This window comes from Haemaphysalis longicornis, unplaced genomic scaffold (genome assembly GCF_048455015.1).
Source record: "Haemaphysalis longicornis isolate Haplotype H1 unplaced genomic scaffold, Haemaphysalis longicornis Haplotype H1 scaffold_1, whole genome shotgun sequence".
In the NCBI taxonomy this organism is placed as follows: Eukaryota; Metazoa; Arthropoda; class Arachnida; order Ixodida; family Ixodidae; genus Haemaphysalis; species Haemaphysalis longicornis.
Window position 1 is genome coordinate 389,253,502 of NW_027526203.1, and position 16,230 is coordinate 389,269,731.

Genomic DNA, 16,230 nt, shown 5'->3' on the forward strand with positions numbered 1-16,230 from the left:
CCTCACCATAAACTCTATCAGCCCTCAACCTGAAGCACAATGAATTGCCTTTGTAATACGAATTTCGCTTGAAGCTTTCTTCCAATATGTAAATTACAGGCTTGTGAGGCGTTGATTGATTGATTGTAGGGCTTAACGCGCCGACGCAACGCAGGCGATGAGGCGCGCCGTAGTGGAGGGCTCCGAATTAATTTTGACTACCTGGGGATCTTTAACGTGCGCCGAAATCTTGTACACACGGGCGTTTTTGCTTTTCGCCTCCATCAGAAAAGCGGCCGCCGCGGCCGGGAATCGAACCCGCGACCTGGCTTGTGAGGCGGCCACCCAGTTTAAGAATATGGAGGTGACTATTTATATAACTTGTTTCATCTTACTCTGCACTTATTAATTTTTTGTTTTGCCGATACATGGGTGTTCGCATTTTCAGGTAAATCAATCTCCTAGAATTCACCTCCTTCAAGAATTTTGTTAAAGCGACGAGTATCACTAGAGTTACTGCAAATCAAAACATCCATTTTCGCCCGCGCCGCGATTCTCCCTCGTTTCGTCCACCTCCTCGCACCACGCGAGCGTGACTGCCCATGGTGCCTCGCTTCTCGTTGCGTCTGCAAGAACATCCGGTTGAAGGCACCGTCTGCTACTGCGATATTCTGCGCCGCAGCATCGCTCTGGGACGGGGCCGTCTGAATTTCTGCGTTCGGTTAGGGCCGTTTTTTTTATGGTTTTGCTTATGAATCCTGCACTCCTCACGGCTGGAAAAGCTGATGAAAGGAATTTTACGATTCCACACCACGCCGAAATATCACGAGAAAAGAGAACGACCCTGTCACCATGCGTTCACGGCGACGACACGTCTTGGTACATATGGGAATCTAAAATGTCTGAGCAAATGACTAAAGAATCGTTTCATAATTTGTTAGAGCGAGCACGTACTTGCGTTCCGAACCGACGCCGGTTTACATGTTGCTTAATTGGCCGCTTGTTCGCGCCAATGTCGAGCTTAATTGTTAGTGTTGTGGTGACGCCCTGCACGCATGTACACAGGTAGTTGTAGTATTTCATTCCGTTCTTCCGATTGGTTGTAAACATTTATAACCGTAACAGAAGGCAGCCGAAGGGTCGCATGGTAAGGAACCGGGACTTCTTTTAGAAAGCGTCACGCATTCCACCCCCCCCCCCCCTACTTTCTGGGAAACTCGTACGCGACTCGGTGTTTATCAAGTAATAGAAAAGTACACCGTAACCGATATTACGAGTGGTATCGGAAGAGTAGTGTGAGTTGTGGGGCCGTGCGCGCCTGCCTCTTTGTTCGACTGTTAATATTAGTGCACAAAAAAATTATTCCCCCATCGCTTTTTCTCCTGATGGCCTGCCGCCCCTTTTCCCTCTATAAAGGCTGTTCGTTCTTTTTTACGGGCTCATTGCTGCCAGTTGGAATATGTGGAGGTTTTGTCTGCCGGCCGCGGACCTTTATACCCCCATTCCCCCTTCCTCCCCCCCCCCCCCCAAGCCTACTTTATGTCTTGTTTCAGTGGATAGGAGGAAGCTATGTTTACTCTATAGAAAGACATACCAATTTTGCAAAATACACACATCAGTATTTCGTCCACCAAAAGTACCATTGCCTTTTTGTATATACAAAACACAAGTTTCAAGCTACACAAATCGTGTCGGTGACTTACACGATGCAATGACGTTTGATATGGTAGTTCCACAGTTCAACCAAAATGTTTTATTTTGGATTCATGAATACGATTCGCAAACCATACAACTTAGAAGGCAGAACAAAAAAGAAAACAAAAGCAACACCCTGCCGGGATTTGAACCCTCGACTGCGATTGAGCGGGCGCAAGACCACTGCGCAACAATTTTAGATGAGGCGCATCTCTTGCTCTGAGGCATGTCCCTCCTGCGTCGTCGTCGTCGTCGTCGTCGGCGGCGGCGGCGTCCGTCCGCAGCCCTCCTCCGTTCGCCTCTCCCACAGCTGTGTGCAACACTCTCACTCCGGCGCATAACGACAGCTGGCGCGCTTGGTTGGCGCGCGCTTCGCTGCGTTAACGTTGCGTTAACAGCTGCTCCGGTGCGCATGTGCGCGCATGCGCGACTCTCCTTCGCGGTCTCCTCTCCTTCAAGCACTGTGAATATAAAGCGGGTATCGCGCTGGGTGGTGGCCGCTAAAACACGTGTACTCTCTCATTTCGCGGATGCATGTGCATGAAAATGTAAAATTGCCTCCATCGTCCCGTGTATGAGAACATCCGTATGTGATGGAAGGCATCCTACGCGTTCACAATACGTTTCACGCGATGTAGAGAATCAACCCAATGGAAACGCCAATTGAACCCTCAGATGCGCCGCATCACACCAGGGTTCCCTCGCGGGGAGATGGAGGCAATTTTTTTTCTTTAATGCGTGGAAATTTTAGAAAAACTCAGACATAACCATTAACACACAATACACGCACTAACAGACAGCAAAGGGTAAGGACGTCAGTCTAACAAAGATCGGCACCATTTCAAAACTCAGGCAAGCAAACACACGCATCCAAAAGAGGCATGCACTCCGGTGGATCACCCTGCGCAGCATAAACGCTCCGCACCAACGCCGCCTCCTCTCGAAAAGTGCACTTGGTCGGCTTAGAGGGTTCCGCATGACCACTGCGCCACAAAACAAGTGGAGCTTGCGTTGTAATAACCTGTATAGCTACACTTTGACTCACCATTTGTGTCACATCAATGCTTTGTACCTGATTTCAAGGATTTCTGACTGGTTAACTGAACAATTTTTGAATGACAGTTGTACATTATAGGTTTCATAAACCCCCACCATAGCTGACCTCCAGCAACAGCACTGTTTCGGCTACGACTGCGATTTCGCCCTGTGGGAATAGTGCTCGCAGTGCTTTTGTTTTATGTTTTACGCTAAAAACTTTTTACCTAATAAACCTTCCGTAACTGCTGTTATGCTCTTAACTGAGCTGATATTTTCTACAAGCGTTGCTGGTCGCACACGATTATGCAGTTTGCAACTTCGGGAAACGAGTTGTCGCCGAACCGAACGGCCGGAGCGTCGTGAGCCGAAATACGGATCGCGTATGTTGAGCTGTATAACTTCATGGACTTTACTATGTTTATTACACTATAAGAACTAGCAGAGCAGAGCCGCATTCATTACGGCACGAATTTTGTCGGGGCGCAGTTTTCGGTTTTCGATCGATTCCCGGCGACCGCTCGACCGTTCGGCCGATCGGCATTGTCGCGTCTTCGGTCAGCGAGCCAGCCATACAACGCGGACTTCCGATCGGCCGACGTGTTCGTGTCACCGTCGGCGTCGTGTGACAAGGACGAACACGATTGCGTTAAGCATGCTGCAGGAAACGCTAACTAACCAAAGGCGCCGCCACGACCCGTCGACGCTCAGCAGACGACGCTTCTCTTCGCCGGAGGTGAGAGAAAAAGCCGTTCAACTGCAAGATTTCTGCTCTGCGACGCACATGGGAAAATTGACGGCGTACATGGGGGAAGACGGCGGGGCCCAAAAACACGCAGGAAAGGGTGGCAACGCGGCAAAAAAACTTTGCAACGAAAATGTGAGCTTTCCGCTGCACGTCAAAATGTTATACTTGGCACAGATGACGCGGACCCCCCAACCTAACGATTGGGCTAGTTCATATAGTGTGCTCAAAACGCCGTTCAGGCTTCACCCCCTATTAACACGCCGTTAGCTCTACTTCTGCCTCGGTGTTCAGATACAAAAGTAGCATTCACCAGCAACCGCTGTAACAAGCTGTAAAATCTTATTAAGGGCAATTTTTTAGTTTGTCTTGTGCAGCATTCTTGATACATCTATGCAGGAAACGCGAATGCTCCACGCTTGCGCCTTTTTAAGTGCTGAAATATAACAGATAACGCTTTGCACGACTGCGAATGTTATGCTCAACCTCTAAAAAAAGAATTTCCTCCACCCTTTCATTATCGTTATGTGTTTACACAAAGTACCATAGTGACAGCAGCAACAACGTCACGATTAGAGCAACGGAAGTAAAGAAAAAAAAACGACTTCGTCGGAAGACCTACAATCCTCATTTCTGAATGGGCACTTGCAGGATCGAGCACCATGGATAGGCGACGCGGTTAGCGACACCTTCGGGTTGCCATCCGCGGTCATAGCGGCTGCTGGCACTGGAGAGATGGCGCAACCAGCACACGTTTTTTGAGCTGTCGCATCACTGCCCTCGACGAACCGTGAAAAGGGGAGACAGGTCAAGCAGTGTGAAGGCTCCGATGTTGTTCGCAGCAGGTGCAAATCCGAAACCTTGCAGCATCGTTACCGCGGGTGACGCTGAGCGGAGACAGTACGCTTGGGAAGGAGAGGCAGGCGTTGCAAGCCGCCAGAAAGGCTCCACGGCTTGGAACCTCCTCGACCAAAAGAAGCCATTCTGTCGTCTGCGTAAAACGAAACAATGGAGCCTCAGCCGCGACATGCCCTGTCGGTCCAATACAGCGTATACACTCTAAGGCAATCCTTTCGTTCAGCTTCCCCACAGTGCACTCGATAGACCAATTGATACAGCAAACAATTAATTTACCCGAATGATGGTGTCGAGCACACGAGTTGACAGAGTTTGATCTGCGCTGGGACATCGCATAATGCAAGCATGACTTTCTGCATTGCGCTGTGCCACAGCCCACGTCCTATTTTAACGCCAGCGTAAAGCACCCCTCGTCGCAGAAAAGCAGGCGTCGTCGGCGGCGTTGACCATGAGTTAAAAATATCCTATCGCCGTCAGGCGGACCCCCCGCAAACCCCTGGTATCGTAAGGTGCTGCCCTAACAGGTGGCGTGCGAGCAGGAGCGCAAAGTTTTCCCACTGCCCAGAAGGCTTTCATGCGATGCGAGATAACACCATCGCGTTGCACACTTAAACGCGAAGCTTAAGCATGTTGTCGGCAAGGGTTGGTCGCTCTGTTGCTGGACTGCTTTCCACGGGAGTACTTTAAAGTGCGGTGTTTGGCAGAAAGGATGCTGCCGAGAAAAGGGAGGGGGATAGTGGGAGAAAAAAAAGCGCTACACAATGCTGTTTTTTTAGGCTGTCGCTGCCTCTTGACCTACTTTTCTTAAGTGCTAATTTTCTCAGTAAAAACGCATGATTTGCTGCCAGACAAGTGCCGAGGTTATTATAAAGCACCAAAGCGTTACGTTGCCTTCATGGCCCCTTTAAAGCTCGGCTCCTTTTTGTCTTAGTAAATATTTGAATTCAGACTACACATACACAAGTTGTCTGCCCATCAAGTTAGCACTTTCACTGCACAAGAAAGTGCAAATAACAGGCTCCCTATGGCCTTAATGTTTTCACACGAGTCCTCAATCATTGACCGTGAAAATAAAATCTTCCCAGCAACGCATTTGTGCATTCCTGAAGCCGACTTTAAAGGGGCATGGTGCTAAGCGCTCTACAGAGATAACCAGGTCGCATGTAAGTGTTCATTAAAATGTCTTAGGCACTCCGAAATTTCATATCAGACTGGTTATGTTGACGCTAACATGTCTTCCAAACAATTCGTTTCTGTATAGTAGTGAAGAATTGAGGAGGCTCGGTGTAAAGCGCTCTTCATCGATGCTAGGAGTCTTGTGTAGGTATTTGGGGAAAGACATTGGGGCCTTTCGGCCCCAATGTCTTCGGCCCAAAGTTTTCGGCCTGTCTGTCTGTCTGTCTGTCTGTCTGTCTGTCTGTCTGTCTGTCTGTCTGTCTGTCTGTCTGTCTGTCCGCCCATCCGTCTGTCGATTGCGGGTGGCCGAATCGACAGACGGGGGGGGGGGAGGGGGGGGGTAAAGGGAATTTATTACAACCACATATCAGGGTGCAGCGACTAGTGGTAACAGCGCTGCCCTAAGAACAGAGAATTATCCAATCAGTTTTCATGTAACATGGTCATGTAACACTGTTTGTAACACAATCAGTTTTCATGTAACACTGCACATTTAACTTTTAACTTTTGGCCGCGACCAAAAGTTAAAAGAATTCTTGAACAAGAAGGTTATGTTGGCAAAACATTTCCAAACCACTTGATCTGGTTCTCTACATCCCACTTGTCGACGTCGTTGAGCAGAAAGAAAACATTAGGCGCTTTTGAGGCAACACATAATTGCACTACCGGTACTCGCAGTGTTTACTTAATTGAAAATAAATGTGTCCTTGATATTTGCGATAGAAAGTATAGAGTATGTAAAAAATGTAATGTGTACTATGTGTGTAATGTGTGCATCACACACTTTCAGAACGATAGATGGGGTCTTTTGGTGGTATTTAATAAAAGGCCTCAGGCCTTTCATACTTTGGTATCAGACAGCTCATACTGTCCCTGAAAAAACGTTTTCCCTGCAATGCATTTCTGTGCAGTAGCGAATACGGCATTCAATCACCTCGGTGTATAGAAGAGGGGTGTATGCTCGCGCATTATCGGAAAATTTCTGCTTGGGCGTTTTTTTATTTTTTTTATACTTTCATTCACGCCCGCTACATGTGGATGCCATTAGTGGACATTTAATGAGAAGAAAAACGTATATAGCTAGGTGTGCCGCAAGAAACTGTGCTTCATCGTACATTTTTCATGGTGTTGCACATTGACTCAATGAAGAGGTGAAGAAAGACGGCAGACTATCTATCAATGCATGGAGGCAACTCATGCATTTCGTGCCTCGGAGGTCAACACAAGTTGTCGGTCGTGGTATATCGGCAAGGATCTGCACAATCCAATCCTTTGTCTGCGGAGTTTGCTTCTTCTGCGTGAAATCCTGTCTAGTTCGCTCTTTTTTTCTTAATACGACAGATGGCCACTCCCCTCAGGTAAACCCCCAGGCTGCTCGTGTCGGAATCCCTGGAGCCATCCGTGAATGCAGGCTAAGCGCAGGGACAACCAATTGATTTTAACTTATTCAGAGTGCCAGCATGATCGCCTGGAAGCACGGGATAGAAAAGGGCTTAGCGTGTTCTTGACAGTCCCCCACACTCCAAGGCAATGCCGTGGTTCAGCTTCCCCGCAACGCGCTGGACTGACCAATCTATGCCATCAACACTGACAGTTCACCGAATAACAGCAACGTGTACATGATTTGACTTAATAATGCGCTCTGCGCTGCTTCACTGCGCAAGGCTGAACGTTATGACTTAATTGGGTGGAGCGCAGATCGAACTTTTTAGTCAAATCGTATGCGCTCGACACCGTCATTTGCCGAACCTTTATTGTTGCCTGCATTCATTGGTCCCTCTAGTGCACTGCGCGGGAGCTGAAGTACGGGATTGTATTAGAGTGCCGTAACTATGAAAAAAAAAAAAAAAAAAAGGCGGACGATTACTATATGCTCCCTAATGCAAACTTTGTGCGCAGCGCAAACTGCAGTCTTCTCGGTCACGGCACATAGCTGCTGCTTCTCAGGAAGTGATCGCGTGAACAGCGAACGCACGGCCGCGTGCGCTACTCTGCCATTAGAGTTTTAGCATAGCGGCTAGCGGAGGCTCACGCTACTGCGGCGGGCTACCGAAACCCGACTGCGCATGAGTACGCGGGTTCGCCCCTCAGCGGAACTAATGCGCGGGCATGGCGAGGGCCGGTCCGCGGAACTAATCCACCGTACCAGAACGAATCCGCAATGGCCCAGTAGAGTCCCGGTAACCGCCTCCGTAGCGTTTCGTAACGGTTCCGGTACGGTACCGTCTACCGTCTGGACGCCACCACGCATGCGCCGAACCCTACCGTAAACCGGAGCGACTTGGCAGGACGGTACCGAGACGTACCGTGTCCGCCGTTCAAAGCGGCCGGCCGCGTTGGAAGAGTTTGGTAGACGTACGCTTGGCTCACGCCCACTCGAGCTAAAAAACGGATTGTAAATCTGAGATCGTTTGAGGAAATAGAGGTTGCAACAAGTGAAATCCGCGCAATTCTGATAGCTCAAGCAGCAAGCGAAACAGGGTCCCGACCCAACTGCCGTGGCTTGTTTCGTCGAGAGACGCATGTACGATGGCTTCTTTTAAGTTAAATAAAGGCGATCCGGCTACATTACTGGTATTAACAGCAACATGGGGCCAGTCTGCAATCAGCGAGTGAGGAACAGGCGGTATCAGTGCGAGGGCCTCTCAAATACAACGAAAAACTAGAAGCAGCCAGCATTATATGTACTGAGAGCCCATCGTGACCTGCTGTATTTTGCACGCAGGTGCTATCTGTTTGGATGGAGGAGAGGTGAAATGTCCGTTTCGTGTTTACGGAGGCGATAGTTCGAATCTCCACAGGGGCGTTTTTCTTTTTTTCTTTTTTTCTACTGCCTTTAGCGCTTTTGAGAACTGAAAACTAATATTTCAGCCCAAGAAGCGCCACAGACTCACGAAGAATTGCCAAACGACGTACAACCCAAGTGGGAAGCTTCTTCACTGGGTCGGTTTACTGAACGCCACCGTTGACCCTGAACACGGAGGTTCAGTTAGCTACGCTGAGATCAACCCAGCAGCGACGCAGTGGCGGGTGCCGTATCTTCGCTCCATGTAGTTAAGCTGGTTAAGCCCGACGACCATTCGGCGTCCTGCCGCGGCAGATTTGGCGCCGCGCGTGGCCTTTCCGGCAACGCGACATCGCGAAGTCACTATGTCTGTCTTGGATAGGCTCGGCTTAGTGCGCTCCTTGTAGCAATCAAAATAAGCACGCAGTGGCTTAAAGTGGTTTCCACTTTTTGCATCCCAATGTCTGGAATTATTGCAAAACATAATTTTTGCTGCTTCACGCAGCGCATTAACCAATTTCGGCACCAAACGGCGCTCCCAGTCACGGTAACATGTCTGGTAGTTACGGTATGCTATAACTCTTAAAACGAGCCTTCCCGGTACGGTCCAGTAACGGGTACCGCGTACCGTACTGGCACCGTTTTTACAATCTGCTATAACTCTTTATTATCTCGCACTGCGTCGCCGCTGCCGAACATGTGTATCGTGTTTGAACTTTCCGCGCAAATGTCACGTGGTTCGGATGAGCCACGCAACGCGGAGGACGCCGAATGGCCTATGTAAGGGCATCACGCAGCGCATGCTGGGCTTCTGCGGCGCCGCCTCAGCGTACTGCCCCCCCCCCCCCCCCTTTCACACTTTCTTTCGACACACTTTCTTCCTCCTTTTTCCGTTTGTCTTCGGCGCTTCCTTTGTTCGCTCGGTTACAAGGCCGACAAAGTAGCGAAAACACAGTACCGGACGCTTAAGTGCTGCGCCATAAAATTTGGGGAGGCTCCCACGTGGGAATTTTTAGATAATGCGTAAGCCTACACCGCTCTGCTTTACACACAGGTCTTAACAAAAACGCAACAGAAAATACAAAAATGCTACTTTACAAACATGAATTGCTGGAAAGACATTTTTAGGGGCGATATAAACAGTCTGATATCAAAGTATAAAGTGCCTATGTCCTTTCCTTTATTGATTGTAGGGTTTAACGCGCCGACGCAACGCAGGCGATGACTGCACGCTGCAGTGGAGGTCTCCGGATTAATTTTGACCACCTGGGGATGGCGGGTAACAGCGCGAAAACGGGACGCAAACACGAAAAGGGAGATACACAAACAAGCGCACAAACAAGAGACACAAACAAGAGACATACAAACAAGAGACATAAACAAGAGACACAAACAAAGACACAAACAAAGACACAAGCAAAGACGCAAACAAGCCAAACAGCGCTTGTTTGTGTCTCTCCCTTTTCGTGTTTTCGTCCAGTTTTCGCGATGTTACCCGCCATGGAACAGTACCAACTAGCCCAGCTTACAACACTCCACCTGGGGATCTTTAACATGCGCCGAAATCTCGAAAACACGGGCGTTTTCGCTTTTAGTCTCCACCAGAAAAGCGGCCGCCACGGCCGGGACTTGAACCCGCGTCCTTATGGCCGTTTCTTAAACTCATAAATAAGACCTCACGCATCGCTATGGAGATGTACTTCGTACTTCGAGTGTCCTTAACGTCTGCATCCTTTGCATGTAAACATACATTGCTGAAAAGACATATTAGGGGCAAGACGAGCGGTATGATATGGAAATACCGTATTTTCGCGCGCATAACCCTGCCCTGCATATGATCCCCCCCCCCCCCCCCCCTTCACACACACACTTTTTCAGCCCAGCGGAAAAGAAAAAAAAAAACGTCCTCGCGTATTTCCCGCACAACAGGAAAAGCTGCACCAAAGCTACTGCTAAAGAAACACATCACATACTATGTAGACAGAAAAAAAGCATATTTAGCAAGTAGAACGCACTGACTGCACGGCGAAAGTCCCAATTCACTAATAAAATTCAGTTATTAGAATGCGCTCGTCCTTGTTTTTGTTTCCTTGTCCTTGTAGGTTTTGCGAAATCTGGAAGGCTTAGTCAATGTTACTGTGTAAAAGCTTAACGGCACAACGCATTTGCCGTGAAGCTGCACTAAAGGAAAAACCCCGCGTATTATGCGCACCCCTACTTTGCCACTGAAATTTTCGCGTTTTTGGTGCCGGTTATACGTGCGAAAATACGGTATGAAAGCCCTGCGGCCTTTTCCTAAATACCTGCACAAGACCTCTCTACATAAGGCTTCAATGCTATACATGCTATAATACATGCTATAATGCTATACATGCTATACATGCTATAATGCTATACACAAGTGGACCATTCAGAAAGCATTCCTTACGAACAGTACAGGCAATGTGCTATCAAGGTATGAACGGCCTAGGGCCTCTTTATACAGGGTGTCCCAGCTATCATGCACCAAGATTAAAAAAAAGAGAAATTGCGTAACTCGAAGAAAACCTAGTGCATAATGTTTGCAGTACTGTGAAGAAGCGGAGAGTAATTTTTTCGTTAATGAGACCTAATTAATTAATTGTAATTAATTATCTAAATCGAGAAATACTGTCCTAATCACTACAGTGTAAATGAGGCACTTGTAGGTAACCACGAGGGGCATCTAACTGCGCTATTTTCAGCGACGAACTAATTGCGTACTCATTTATTCTGACTGATAAAGGAAACCCGCGAAATATGAAAAATATCACGTGACGACGCTTACGCGCGCATTGTAAAGCAGCGTCCCCAAACAAAGCTGATTGAAAGCAACTGCTTCGCGTGTTACCCGCCTGAAGAGACAGCGCATCACCTTGATAATAGCATGCATGGAAGGAGCAGCAGCAGCAAGATTCGCGGGACGCGTGTGCAGATAAGGAACAAACTCGGTCGCGATTTCTTCTTTCTTTCTTTTGTCTATTTCATTCTGGCTAACTCCGACGCAGCCTGTTTGAGGGCGTTGCTTTACGGTGCGCGCGGAGGCGCCGTCACGTGGTATTTTTCATATTTCGTGGGTTTCCTTTATCAGTCAGAAGGAATGTGTACGCAATTAGTTCATCGCTGAAAATACCACAGTTAGATGCCCCTCGTGGTTACCTACAAGTGCCTCATTGACACTTTAGTGATTAGGACAGTATTTCTCGCGTTAGATAATTAATTACAATTAGTTAATTAAGTCTAATTAAAGAAAAAAATGGTGCCCGCTTGTTCACAGTACTGCAAACATTATGCACCTGGTTTCATTCGAGTTACGCCTTTACTCTTTTTTTAAATCTTGGTGCATGATAGCTGGGACACCCTGTATAGTATAAGTACATTAGACACCATGCATCTCTGTGAAAGCGAAGTCGGCTTTACATAAATGAGTCGCTGGGAAAATGCGTGGCCGGGAAAATACACAAATTTGTTGGTACAAAAGCCGCAATACTGGCGGCTTGACGGTGCTCCCCTCCCCCCTCGTTGAGTCCGCATAAAAATGCTTGCGTATTTAGTAACCTCCTTGAGGAGTCTCATGTTCCCTCCACCTCTTAGTGGCGTCACATTGGTGCTCTAGTACCTCCGGGAACACACTGCACACACCCTTAACGCTAGAATCTCGTATGCATGTCGAACATGCCCTTAACGCTGTAATCTCGTATGCATGTGGCAACGTAGAAGCATCCTCTTTCCCCTGTTCAGGAAACGACAGATTTCCGACTCCCTCCCCCATACCCGGCATCCGGCTACAACGTTGAGTAACTCCTGCAGGGGCTCTTTCCCCCACCACCTACACGCGTGGCAGTGGAACTGTCGAGGCTTTTGCAATGTGAAGGGTCTCGGCACACAGTCTCCGACACGAAGCCTGACGCCGTTGTTCTACAGAAGAACGGACGCTCACCAAAAATAGTAGGTCACATGACGTCCGAGCCACCTCACAATAAGTTCTAGCTTAGCGTGTTAGCGTGCTACCGTACCGTTTCCTTTGCACCGGGACTCGACCGCGCATGCGCGTGCCGGCACGGCGAGGCGGGCCACACCTCACCGGAACGAATGCGCGGGCATGGCGAGGCGGGCCGCCTGTCACCAGAACTAGGCCATTTGCCGGAACAAAAAAGAAATAAAGCCATTTTTTATGTGGATGCTAGCACTTATGGACACAATACCAACATTTCCATTCATTGCCGCGGCAAAACATCTGCATTCTCTGCCGAATTAGACATGTCCAGGCTTTGGACAGTCGCTGATGTACAGCTTCAAAGCACAGCCCATGCAATCCATATCACAGGGCTCCTGTTCTCTTGCGCGTCTTCACCACCCGTTCTCGTAATAATTGATTCGCACGAAGCCTCCGGAGAAAGAGACGAGCCGCAGAGAACCCTCTCGATTATGTCTTTAATCGAACACGCTTATGACGATGATAGTAGGGCACGAGAGAGAACATGCTCCCCCTCGCAACAATAAGTGAGCGTTGTCCGTGGCCACCAAATTGCTTGGTTCATGCAGAGTTCATTTCAAGTCCGTGTGAGTCAAGGGTTCGACACCTTGCGTCTTCCACCTCCATCGATGGTGACGATATCTTGGCTTTGGTGGACCCATGAACCAAGCTACTGCGGGCCCTGGATGCAGTCTTTTGAGAAGACTTGTTGAAATCCTTTGGTTTTAGGTATGCCTTGCTGTTTTCTCAAGTCACCACTGTTCTTTGTAGCAGCCGGATGCACGTGGGCCGCGTTCGTGTTGCGGCTCTCCTCCAAGCGCACGATGCGGTTTCTTGTGTTCGTTGCTATTCTAGCTCTGTGCTTTGACTGTAGAGATGTACGTCTTCATGAAATTTTGAGGGGCGTAAAAAATTAGTTTTAAAAATTAAAAAAGAAAATGATTCCGCACAGATCTATAAATATTCGACCTACTTCCTACTTAGATGTCTCATCAAACGCGAAAAGTGACCAATGAAACCAAATTACGGCAGCTGAAAAACAAACTGAGTAAATGAAATATACGTATTAACTCTTTTGGGTTCGAAAGGGATTTGAACCCAGGTCGCCAAGAGCCGCAGCCAAGTGAGGCAACTACAGCACTAACCCTGTAGCGTGAGAGGATGGAACAGGAATTATCCGGATGTGTGCCACATGACTGGTGAACGTGACCGCACCGCGAACAGGATGCAGCAGTGAAGAAGTCTGCAATGATGGCTGGCTTTCGCCTTCACATCACTTAAAAGACTTAAGTTTCCTATAATTATTTTTCTGCCAACACTGAAAAGAATATAACTGTTACATACTGCGTCACAAAAGTCCCAGCAGAGCATCCGCTCTCAAAATCTGCGCACAATTTCCCGTGAAGGCATTGATTTTAGAAAGCGCTCCCCTCACTGCAGATGGAGCGCATCACAACGAATTTCCCCGGAGAAGCTCTGTTTTTTTTTCATCGTTGCCCTGGCTAAAAAAAAAAAAAGAAACTTTTTTTCTAATGAATTTTTGTTTTTTGTTTTTTTCCAACCGCTCACATCTCTAGCTTTGACTCGGGGTGCACTGTACGTCTTCCTGTAAGGTGCAAATGCTTTGTTCGTTTTCTCAACATCAGCTGGCGCTGGTGATTCCTTTTGAACTCTGGCACAGCCATCTTCGAGGTTCTCTGTCCTTGAACGCTACTTTTTAGCAGTTCCCTTTTTGTTTCGCCAGTACTGCTTTTTTGGCGCCTTATGTTTGAATAATTGAGGACAAAGTACGTCAGCTCGTAAGACATCTACCTTTTTCTCTTCGGCAGAGTAACCAGCGTCAAATATCGCGGGATCCATACTTTTGCACTCTCTATCATTGGTCACTGGAAGCACTGTTTCACATTTACAAGAATACTTCTCCTGGAATAATTTCGGTGTCAGGTCGTCGATGTCACAGTCGTTCATGATTTCCTTTGTTTGCGCTAGTACAGTCCTGTAAAGAATAATTGTCTTTCGCTCCAAGAATGTATTGGTAATGGTCCCTCCTTTGCGTTCATTCTCTCCGGGAGAATACACAAGATGGTCAGTTTCCATTGGCGATATATATTGAAAATTCAGTTTCACTCTGTGTCGACATTCATCGTTTTCCGCTCCATGAGTGTGATTTGCATTTGATGTTTTGATACCTTCCAGATATATGGTCTGATTCTCCCGGTGTTCCCCGCGTTCTGTGCGAATTCAATATTTGATAGAAGCAATTACGTTTTATTGAGATTTCTTCGTTTCAACTATTATAACTTCAACCCTGGCTTTTGCCCCGCAAACTAGGGCGTCAAAGTGGAGTGCGTCGTCAAAATCGGCCTCCAAAATATCAATGCCAACTGTATCTTCCACTTATCGGTTAACCTTGCGTAGTGCGTCATGATCTTGTGTCAACTTATCAGCAAGCTTAGTCCACTCGCTTATTAGGGGTCGTGTCATTGGGAGGAAGTCCTCAACTTTTGATGGTTGCCGTGATGTCTAGTCGGACGATGCGCCTCTTTGATCCATGGTCCAGTCCAGCGTCGCATTGATTGTACGAGCTGGCGACCGGGCTTAGAAGGTAGAAGTTGCCGTCGTCTCCGCGTCGGTCTTGTCTCCGCTCAGGGACATCTCATGCTGTGTCGGGAAGATATCTCTTACGGCTGGGCTCGTTCAATCTTCTTCGTAGGCTGTAATGTTCCCCTGATCGGCTCCTTCAATGTGCGGCTTCATTCCCGATCCCCAGAGGTTAGTAGGCGGTTGAAGAAAAGCGAAATTCACTCGGTGTGGCTCCCCTATGGAGGCACCAAAATACGCGGAGAAAGAGACGAGCCGCGGAGACCCCTCCGGATGATGTCTTTAATCGAACACGCTTATGATGATGATAGTAGGGCACGAGAGAGACATCTCTACTTATTTCAAAACAAAGCCTGTCGTAAATTTTTCCTCAATAAGCTTCGCTAAGACACTGTTGAGGCACTCATTCGACATAGGCTGCATTACTACGATATAATTTGTATCCAAGGGCACGCGGGGATGTGTAGTAATGAGGAAGCAAACGGGCTTGGCCGTGGGCCGTCCGACTCCGGGCACCAAAAACTCCTATTACGGTGCGCCCCCCCCCCCCCCCTCGTTCCCCAATTAGAGTTTAATTGACAATAAATCCCCCCCCCCCCCCCCCCCCCCTTGCTCTTAGCAGAGAATAAGCTGTTCTGCTCCGCAGGCGCGGACAAATACCCTGCTCACACCAGCAAAAACTCATCTCCTGCATTTCAACTCGTCAGGCCCTTCTCCCACTCGCCATCACAGTGCAAGCTATCCCCACGGTGTTAATTTCCTGGGGGCATGTCCGGCCATAAAACCACACTCCGTCTATTCACCGTGACACTGAAGTTGCGCATCCCGCTGGTCCGGCCTGGCTGACGGCTATTTGGTCAGGCAGCCAATTCTATACTGGCTTACCTCCAGAGCGCACTAAAATTGGGCCACTACCGCGAAGGCGTCCTGGACTAAAGATGCTAAGCTCTCCGGGATAATCAGGTTATTAAAACAATGAATCAATGCTCCATCCTGTAAACGGTGGCCTAGCTGTTTTCAAAAGGGTGCGGCTTATAAAATAAAAAAATTCCACAAGTACATAGTTGTCAATTTGGAACCTATCCAAGCCAATGCCGTTCGATCATGTGTAAAACGGGCCCTGTCCGTCTCTCCTTTTTTAAATATATTAGTCTACTGTTCACTTATTATTATTGGTTTTATGTGTTGCGCATTGAACTAGGTGTATTCGAATGGGTTCATAAACTCGTTTTCTCCCGCACCACCAGGATGACAAATATTGACCGTCTTCCACTGGTGTCGATACAAATGTCCACACACACACACACACACACACACACACACACGCGCGCGCGCGCGCGCGCACGCTCACGCACACGCACA